The following is a 9,303-nucleotide window of genomic DNA, read 5'->3' as shown; positions in this document are numbered from 1 at the left end:
TATTATACTTAGTTCTTTGACACCAATACAAGTAAGTATAATAACCGAAACAAATATCTTTATATACATAGGAATATGATACAATAAGTCCATACAACAATCATCATATGATTGGCTCTAGGGCTCTAACTAACAATCTGCCACTAGCACTAGTGCCAATCAGTGTAGGCTCTAAGGCCCAATGACCTAGTGTGACCATCATGCTTTCTCTGTGCCAAAGCCTTGGTCAAGGGATCAGCGATGTTAGTCTCTGTGGGTACTCTGAAAATCTTCACATCTCCTCTATCGATGATCTCTCGAATAAGATGGAAGCGCCGTAGTATGTGTTTGGTTCGCTGGTGTGAGTGAGGTTCCTTAGCCTATGCAATTGCTCCATTGTTGTCACAATAGAGCTCTATCGGATCGGCTATGCTAGGAACCACCCTAAGCTCAGTAATGAACTTGCGAATCCAAATTGCCTCCTTTGCTGCTTCTGATGCAGCAATATACTCGACCTCTGTTGTAGAATCAGCAACTGTGTCCTGCTTCAAACTTTTCCAGCTAACAGCACCACCATTCAAGCAAAACACGAACCCAGACTGTGATCTATAATCATCCTGGTCAGTTTGGAAGCTGGCATCACTATAACCATTTACAGCTAGCTCATCATCGCCTTCATATATCAAGAAATATTCTTTAGTCCTTCTTAAGTACTTAAGAATATTCTTGACTGCTATCCAGTGACTTTCACTTGGATATGATTGGTATCTGCTCGTCATGCTCAAAGCATACGAAACATCATGACGAGTACATAGCATGACTTGCATGATAGATCCTATGGCTGAGGCATAAGGGATCGTATCTATGCGGTCTCTCTCCTATTTAGAAGAGGGACTTTGAGTCTTCGAAAGACTCATACCATGTGACATCGGCAGAAATCCCTTCTTGGAGTTCTGCATAGCAAACCGTAGTAATACCTTGTCAATATATGTACTTTGACGTAGGCCAAGCAATCTCTTAGATCTATCTCTATAGATCTTTATGCCTAGAATGCAGGCTACTTCACCTAAGTCCTTCATTGAGAAACAATTCCCTAGCCAAGTCTTTACAGACTGCAGCAAAGGGATGTCGTTCCCAATGAGTAGTATGTCATCCACATACAACACAAGGAAGACAACTGTGTTCCCTACAACCTTCTCACTACAAGAAAACAAGGCTTCAGAAACGGATTTTTAAAACGGACTTAAAATCTGTTTTAAATTTTAGTAAATCAAAAACGAATTTAATACGGAATTACTAATTAATTATATTTAAATAAAATATAATATATAAAAAAATATTTGAGATGGAATTTAAAACGAACCAAAAATGAATTTATAAAAAAAATATCTAGAAACAAAAATAAATACAGATTTAAAACAGAATTTGGATACCAAATTTTATTTGTCAATAAATCTGTTTATATATTTTTAAACAGAAATGAATTCCGTTTTTAATTTATATTCAATTATAAAATAAGTATATTAAATTTTTTATTATTATTGTAAAATATGGTAATAAAATAATAATTAAAAATAGAGTTATTTGACAAATAATCTTATTTAAATTTTTAAGAATTTTTATAAATTTTTCTAAAATTAATCGGAGCTCGTACAACTTATTTAGAGAGATATAATTATGAGCTCGAGAAAAAGTATGTTAAAAATATTTGGGAGTGGGAATTGATTAAAGAATCAACTTAGAGTTTAATCGTACTAAACCTACTAAACCTACTTATGAAATAAAAACCCGAACTCTAGTTTTTCCCTAAATCCCCCGCCGCACTCCCTCTTCCCCAAGCCCTCTCCCTCTCTCACGATTTTCTCTCTATTCCATCGACGATCTCCCTTCTCTGTCGAGCCACGGCAGCCTGCTCTCCTCCTCGCGTGAGCACCGCGGTGCTGCCTCCTCTACCCTTACCGAACCTCTTCTCCCTCACACGAGCAACCGCCGACGATCTTCTCCCTCACACGAGCACCAGTCAGAAATCTCTCCCTCACGCGAGTACCAGCCGACGAATAATGAAGGGGTGGCCTTAGTGCGTGGGTGTTGTTTGATTTTAGTTGTAGTTATCCTCTATGAGAATAATGGGTAAAGGTAACATGAGAAGGTAATACTGTTTTAGTTCATGCCATGCTCTGCTCGTGAGAGGGGTTGGGCTAGCAATACTATGCTATAGATGCCATGCTCGAGATTCTCTAGATTTAGCTTTGAACAACTTTAACCAAATTTGAACTCATGATACCTCAGTAATGGTTTTCTTCCAATATGTACTTGAGTTATTTGAATTGAATACGCATGACTTGCAATTCCAATAGGATCACTTCTTCTTATCGGTTTGGAAATTTTGGTACAGATTTGGAAGTAAGGGGAATTGGTGTGATTTAATAGTTCTTCTTTTGTTTTCTCTAGCTATGCATGATCAGATTGAACAAAATAAATGACAAAAAAAATATAGTTGGGTAAGTATGTGATGATAACTCATTTTCCGCAAAGGTTTAACTAATTATCATACATGTATGTGAGTTCCTTGCTGTGCTTTTATCATTGAGGTTGCTTTACCATGTTAGTTTGGTATTTCTGTGTTAGATTTTGGTGGCATGCAACCTAGTTGTTGCTCCTTCTTGGTTCTCCAGGGCTATGCAGAATTTTAATATTTGAATGAAAAAAAAAATCTATTAGGTTGCTGTATCAGTTTGTGTTCTTATGGGTTCTTTACGAAGGATAATATAAGACTATGTATGTTTACTGGTAAACTATGATATGCATTGTATCATGTGTGATTTATATTTAATCCTTCATGATAATTGGATGCTTAGGGGTATGTGTGTGGCAACAATACGGGATAGGTACCCCGGGATGAGTTCCGGGGAGGGCTCCTCCATATAGATATGATAATGAAGAATATGATGGCTTAAACCATAAGAATACAAGTCTCCTAAGAGGTACCTCTAGAGTTCGATAATGGACTGACTAAATAGGCTCAAATGACGGCTACCACTAATTTCCCTAAGCACATGTTTAATAAGTTATATCGGTAATGTTATTTTCTTCTATATATATTGTTATTATCATGCTCAATGCTACCTAGCTTCTCTTCTCTTAAGCTAACTTTATGTTTCATTCATGTATAACATATATCGATTTTATGCTTCATACGTTAAGCTTCAAATTTGTTATTTATGTTATATACCTACTAGTTGATTATACTTGTTGGGTCGGTGGACGCATTATATATGATTGCAGGTGAGGAAGATACCACCCAGAACGGGACGGTGGACTCGGAGGCAGAGTAGTCGAGGAGGTGAGGTCGGATGCATCACACTGTCTAGGGGCTCTAGGTGTCAGTTATTGGTCATTTCCTATGATTGTTATGGTAGTATGGGATGAAGACTACTTGTTAGCTTACTTCGGTAGGAGGTCACAAATGTTTCTTTAAAGATGTGTGTTTTTTTTCCTTTGACGTTTTATATGATTGCAGAAAAAAAAATAATCTGGACAAATGTGTGATGCAATGATGTTTCCTTTAAATGTGAAGTTTATGTTTTAGTTCTTAGCAAATCACATGCCAGAGTATTTTTGTTTTTTTTTTCTTTTTGGTGGTTGTATGGTTCAGTCATGCCTAAGTAGTAATTTGTGACAGATTTAAAACAAAATTATAAACAAATTTTATATACGGATTTATAAATAAGATTGTAAACAGATTATAAACAGATTAAAATTATATGTGTTATATAATTTGAAACAGACTAATAACGGATTTAAAACAAAATTAGAGACGAAATTTATTTTCAAAAATAATTTCATTTGGTCAAATTAAAAACAGATATATAAACAATTTTTCAATTTGTTTATGAAATTAGAGACAGAATAGTTCCGTCTCAAAATTAGCTACGGGGCTTTCAATAACGGAATGTTGAGACGGAATATTCTGTTTCAAATATTGTTTAGAGACAGAAAAATGACCTTCAGAAATGAAATTTTTCGTCTCTAAAGCCCTGTTTTCTTGTAGTGTCTTGTAGACACAGGGTTCATCTTCATTCTTGATGAAACCAAATTGCTTGATTGCATCATCGAATAAAAGATTCCAGCTCTGAGAAGCTTGCTTTAGTCCATAAATGGACTTATGCAGCTTGCATACTCTGCTAGTATGCTGTGGATCTATAAAACCCTTAGGTTGTGTCATGTACACATCCTCGAACAAGTTTCCATTTATAAACGCGGTTTTGACATCCATCTGCCAGATCTCATAATTGTGGTATGCTGCAATAGCAAGCATGATCCGAATGGATTTAAACATCGCTACTGGAGAAGAGATTTCATCATAGTCAATACCATGAATTTGCTTGAAACCTTTAGCTACCAGAAGACCCTTATATATAAGTCCATCCATGTAAGTCTTTCTCTTAAAGACCCACTTACACCCAATGGGTTTTACCCCTTTAGGAGGATCAACCAAAGTCCATATTTGGTTGGTGTACATGGATTCCATTTAGGATCTCATGGCCTATAGCCATTTCTCAGAGTCTAGTCTCATCACAGCTTCCTGATAAGAGGTAGGATCATTCTCAATGAGCATAACGTCATCATGGTCAAACAAGAGAAACGAGTATCTCTCAGGTTGACGGCGTCCCTATCAGACCCTGCGAAGAGGTATGTCTACTTGAACTGGTTGTTGTTCCTCAACTCCTTGTGGAACAATCTCATCATCCACAACACTTTGTGGTTCCAGTTCAACTTCCATCAAGGCTTCAGTGCTATGGTCCATATCCTGAATTTCTTCAAGATTGAACAAACTCTCACTAGTTTTTCTAGAAACAAAGTCCCTTTCTAGAAAAATCCCAGTCTTAGCCACAGCTACTTTGTGTTGACTGGGAATGTAGAAGTAATATCCCTTCGTTTCCTTGGGATATCCTATAAAATAACACTTATTGGATTTGGGTCCTAGTTTGTCTGTGACTTGACGTCGAACGTAAGCCTCATAACCCCAAATCCTTAGAAAAGACACTTGGGTATCTCTCCAGTCCATATCCTATATGGTGTCTTTATTACTGCCTTGGATGGAACACGATTGAGTATGAAGGCTGCTGTGTCCAGAGCATGGCCCCAAAGAAACATAGGAAAATTTGTGTGACTCATCATAGACCGTACCATATCTAATAGCGTACGATTCCTCCTTTCGGATACACCATTCCACTGTGGTGTTCCAGGAGGAGTGAGTTGGGATAGAATCCCACACTCATCTAGATAGTCATGAAACTCATGGCTAAGGTATTCACCACCTCGATCTGATCCAAGTATCTTAATACTCTTGCCAAGCTAATTTTGTACTTCATTCTTGAATTCTTTGAACTTTTCAAAGGATTCTGACTTATGTGTCAACAAATACACATAACCATATCTACTGAAGTCATCAGTGAAGATAATGAAGTACCTATAACCACTTCAGGTAGCGACATTGAAAGGGTCACATACATCACTATGTATAAGTCCTAACAAGTCAGTCGCTCTTTCACTGTGTCCACTAAAGGGAGTCTTGGTCATCTTGCCTAGTAGACATGACTCGCATGTCTCATATGATTCAAAATCAAATGAGTCCAGCAAACCATCTTTATGGAGCTGGGATAAGCGTTTGTCATTTATATGACCTAAGCGACATTGCCAGAGATAGGTTTGGTTCATTTCATTTGATTTGAATCTCTTGGTATTTATGTTATAGATGGGGTTCTCTAAGTCTAGAATATAGAGTCCGTTCATCAGAGGTGCACTACAATAGAATATATCATTTAAATAAACTGAACAACATTTGTTCTTTATTATAAATGAAAAACCTTTCTTGTCCAAACAAGAAACTGAAATTATGTTCTTAGTAAGAGCAGACACATAACAACATTCATCTAGTTCTAGTACAAGCCCAGAGGGCAGAGATAGATAGTAAGTCCCTACAGCAACAGTAGCAACCCGTGCTCCATTGCCTACTCGTAGGTCCACCTCGCCATTCGTCAATGCCCTGCTATTTCTCAACGCCTGCACATTAGTACAAATGTGAGAAGCACATCCTGTATCTAATACCCATGATGAAAAAATAGATAGATTGACTTCGATAACATATATACCTGAAGTACAAGTCTCACTTCTCTTCTTCTTAAGATCTTCCAGGTAAACTTTGTAGTTCCTCTTCCAATGTCTGGTCTGACCGCAGTGGAAGCAGGTAGCATCTTTGGCAACCCCTCCTTTGGGTTTCAATGCCTTGCCTTTGCCCTTGGCTTGGGACTTTCCCTTACCTTTAGGCTTGCCCTTGCCTTTGTGCCTTTGCACCATCAAAATAGAGTTGGGCTTAACCTTCTTAAGGTTGAGCTCAGCAATTCTTAACATGCTTAGCAGATCGGGTAGGGGTTTATCAATTTTGTTCATGTTGTAATTTAGAACAAATTGATTATAACTATCCGGCAAGGATTGCAAGATCAAGTCAGTGGTCAGCTCTTGGGCAAGGAGAAATCCCAACCTCTGTAGGTTTTCTATGTACCTAATCATCTTGAGTACATATGGACCTACGGGAGTCCCGTCTTGCATCTTGCACTGAAATAATGCCTTAGAGATCTCGAATCTCTCATGCCTAGTTTGTCCTTGATATAGTTCATAAAGATGTTCAACCATATCATAAGCACCCATCAACTTGTGTTGCTTCTGAAGCTCAGAGTTCATGGTCGCGAGCATGAGACAGGACACATCTAATGCGTCATCTTGATGCTTCTTATAAGCATCACGGTCAGCTCGCGTGGCAGTGGCAGGAGGTGCCTCGGGAATGGGCATCTCCAGGACGCACAGTTTTCTTTCCTGAGTGAGAACAATTCTCAGGTTCCTGTACCAGTCCAGGAAGTTAGCTCCATTGAGCTTTTTGACGACATGGCAATCTATAACAGAAAATACAGAAAATAAATAATCATATTCCACTAATCATTTAATTAGGCCTTTAACTAAATGATGCTCCCACTGAATTATAGAACTTTTGTAGAATCAAGTCATGGATGTGTTCAAACCACACCTACTAGATTCTAACCAACTAGTTATAATTCTTGCGGGACAAGATCCACATCATACTAAGCCTTGAGTTAGCTTTGGCTAAATTGCCCAAGACTTAGTATGATCGGTAGGTAACTAATTACCAATTACATCTCTATGCAACTCTTGTTTATAGGATCAAGATCCGCATGTATATTAAAACTTGAGTTAGCTTTGGCTAAATCGCCCAAGAGTTAATATAAATGTGATTTTGACCTATCTACCAACCATTGGAAAATGCCTATAGTTAAACCCGATCCAATTGAGTTTAACTAGTTTTACTCAATGTAATTGAGTTTATACTCATCCATGCGTTGATAGGCGGGACCAAGATTGTCCCTCTGTACCCTACCAAGATAATATGCATTGCTCTGCTTTGGCAGATTCAACAACAACATGTGATCTAGGTAGTGATGGATATCACGGCATGGTAGGTATTTCGAGTTGACGTGATTTAGATCTAATCTAATCATTGATGTGTATCATATACTCGATTTAGATCTAATATAATCGTGGTGCATCATATATGCGATTTAGATCTAATCTAATCGTTAAAGCACTAATTAATTACTCTACTCTAGCATGCATCACATACGCATACACAAGCAATTAATTAAATTGTGATTAGTCATGGCCCTACTACGATCTTCTCAATCCAATGAGAAGATCGGATGGTCAACCTAGGGTCAACAGCTTCTCCAAGCTCCTCCCTTTGACCGCCATTTGTTGCTCGCACCCTCCTTGTAACTCCTCCTCGAGTGGACCTTTCACAGCTTTGATTTTGTACATTACAAATTTGAAACTCGAGTTACATTAGAGTCTAAAACTATTTTACAATAGAAATATTAAAATAGAGAAAGGCACGACGCGCAAGTCGCATAGCAAATATAACACGCACATCACACAAAATGGCGCGTAGGCCATAATATGAATTACAACACATTTTGTCCAATCTTATTGGGTATTTGGGCCATGAGCATCACAAAAATTATACATAATTCTAAATTATGTAATTTCCATAAGTTTCTATAATTTTTTCTACTATTTTTACAATTTTATGAGTTACAACTTCTCGGTGGTCCCGTTTAGCGGTTTTCGAGTGCGATCGCGGGACAATGCCCCTTACGGGGTTAGGGGCAGCACCCCTTATCATGAAATGAGTCTCACGAGTGTCCCACGATGATCTTACAGCACCCTAAGCCGCTGTCCCAAAACATTTTGGGCGAGATCTTGTCGTTTCGGAAGGTGTTTCTCAGTAGTCGAAGCCTACAAGTGACCAAACACTTGTTACTTCGCTTCTACGAGAAAAATACCCATAAAATACATAAAAACAGTAAATATATAGAAACTTATAGATCTGTAGTTTTTCATAAAAACCAAAATAAAACACGTACACGCTTCGCACGTGGCTCTGATACCACTGTTGGGACTTTCGAGCCGTAAAAATCGCTTTTTGCGTTGCGAAAACCCCGAAGTTCCATGCCACCAGATCCGTGCGAAGATAAAATTTCCATGTACTTATTTTCTATCCTAGATCTACATTAGATCTACATGGTTAAGAGATTACCCTTGTAGCGAAGCCCTTCACGAATCCCGCTCATCCAAAATTTGCCGAATCTCAAGTGTGTTCAAGTGGACACACCTCTATACGTATCCACACGAACAATAGAGATGGAGAAAACACTTAGAGTGTGTTAGCACTCTAAAGGTGTTCGGCCAAGGAGGAGGAGAGGGAGAGAAGAGAAGAGAGGAGGAAGAAGATGGAGTTACACAAACACTCCAAAAATACACACTTAAGTGGCCGACCACTTAATGGAGGAGTTTTTATCTCCATGGTATACCAAGGGTCACAACTCTTGGTCTCCCTCATGAGGTGGCACACACTCATGTAACCTTTGATGATGTGGCACATCATCATTGGCCGGCCTTATGCCAAGTCACAATGATATGGCACTTGGTCAAGTCAAGGTCAAGTCAAACTTGACTCTTCATCTTCCCTCCCAAGTCAAGTCAAACTTGACTTAAATTATCCCATGGTTGATCAAATCTAACCTTTGATTCAAGTTAAATTAATTTAGTGAATCTCTATCCATTAAATTAAATTGATTCAATGAGTCATAATCTAATTAGACTCATTGGACACATGAATCAAATTGAGTCCAACTCAATTAGTCTAGTTTGGATTACTCTTAATCTAATTTGGTTCATCACATGAACCTAATC

General features: G+C 38.1%; 1 long non-coding RNA gene across 1 annotated transcript; it reads left to right on the top strand.

The window, feature by feature from the left end:
* The first annotated feature begins 1,760 nt into the window (after positions 1-1,760).
* LOC122001375 lies at positions 1,761-3,589 on the top strand. The gene is made up of 2 exons (XR_006117337.1): positions 1,761-2,128; positions 3,265-3,589. It is a non-coding gene; the product is annotated as an uncharacterized LOC122001375 (long non-coding RNA).
* Positions 3,590-9,303: the final 5,714 nt, after the last annotated feature.

The sequence above is a fragment of the Zingiber officinale genome, chromosome 7A (assembly GCF_018446385.1).
Source record: "Zingiber officinale cultivar Zhangliang chromosome 7A, Zo_v1.1, whole genome shotgun sequence".
Classification (NCBI taxonomy): domain Eukaryota; kingdom Viridiplantae; phylum Streptophyta; class Magnoliopsida; order Zingiberales; family Zingiberaceae; genus Zingiber; species Zingiber officinale.
This window is presented reverse-complemented; position numbering and strand designations above follow the sequence as displayed.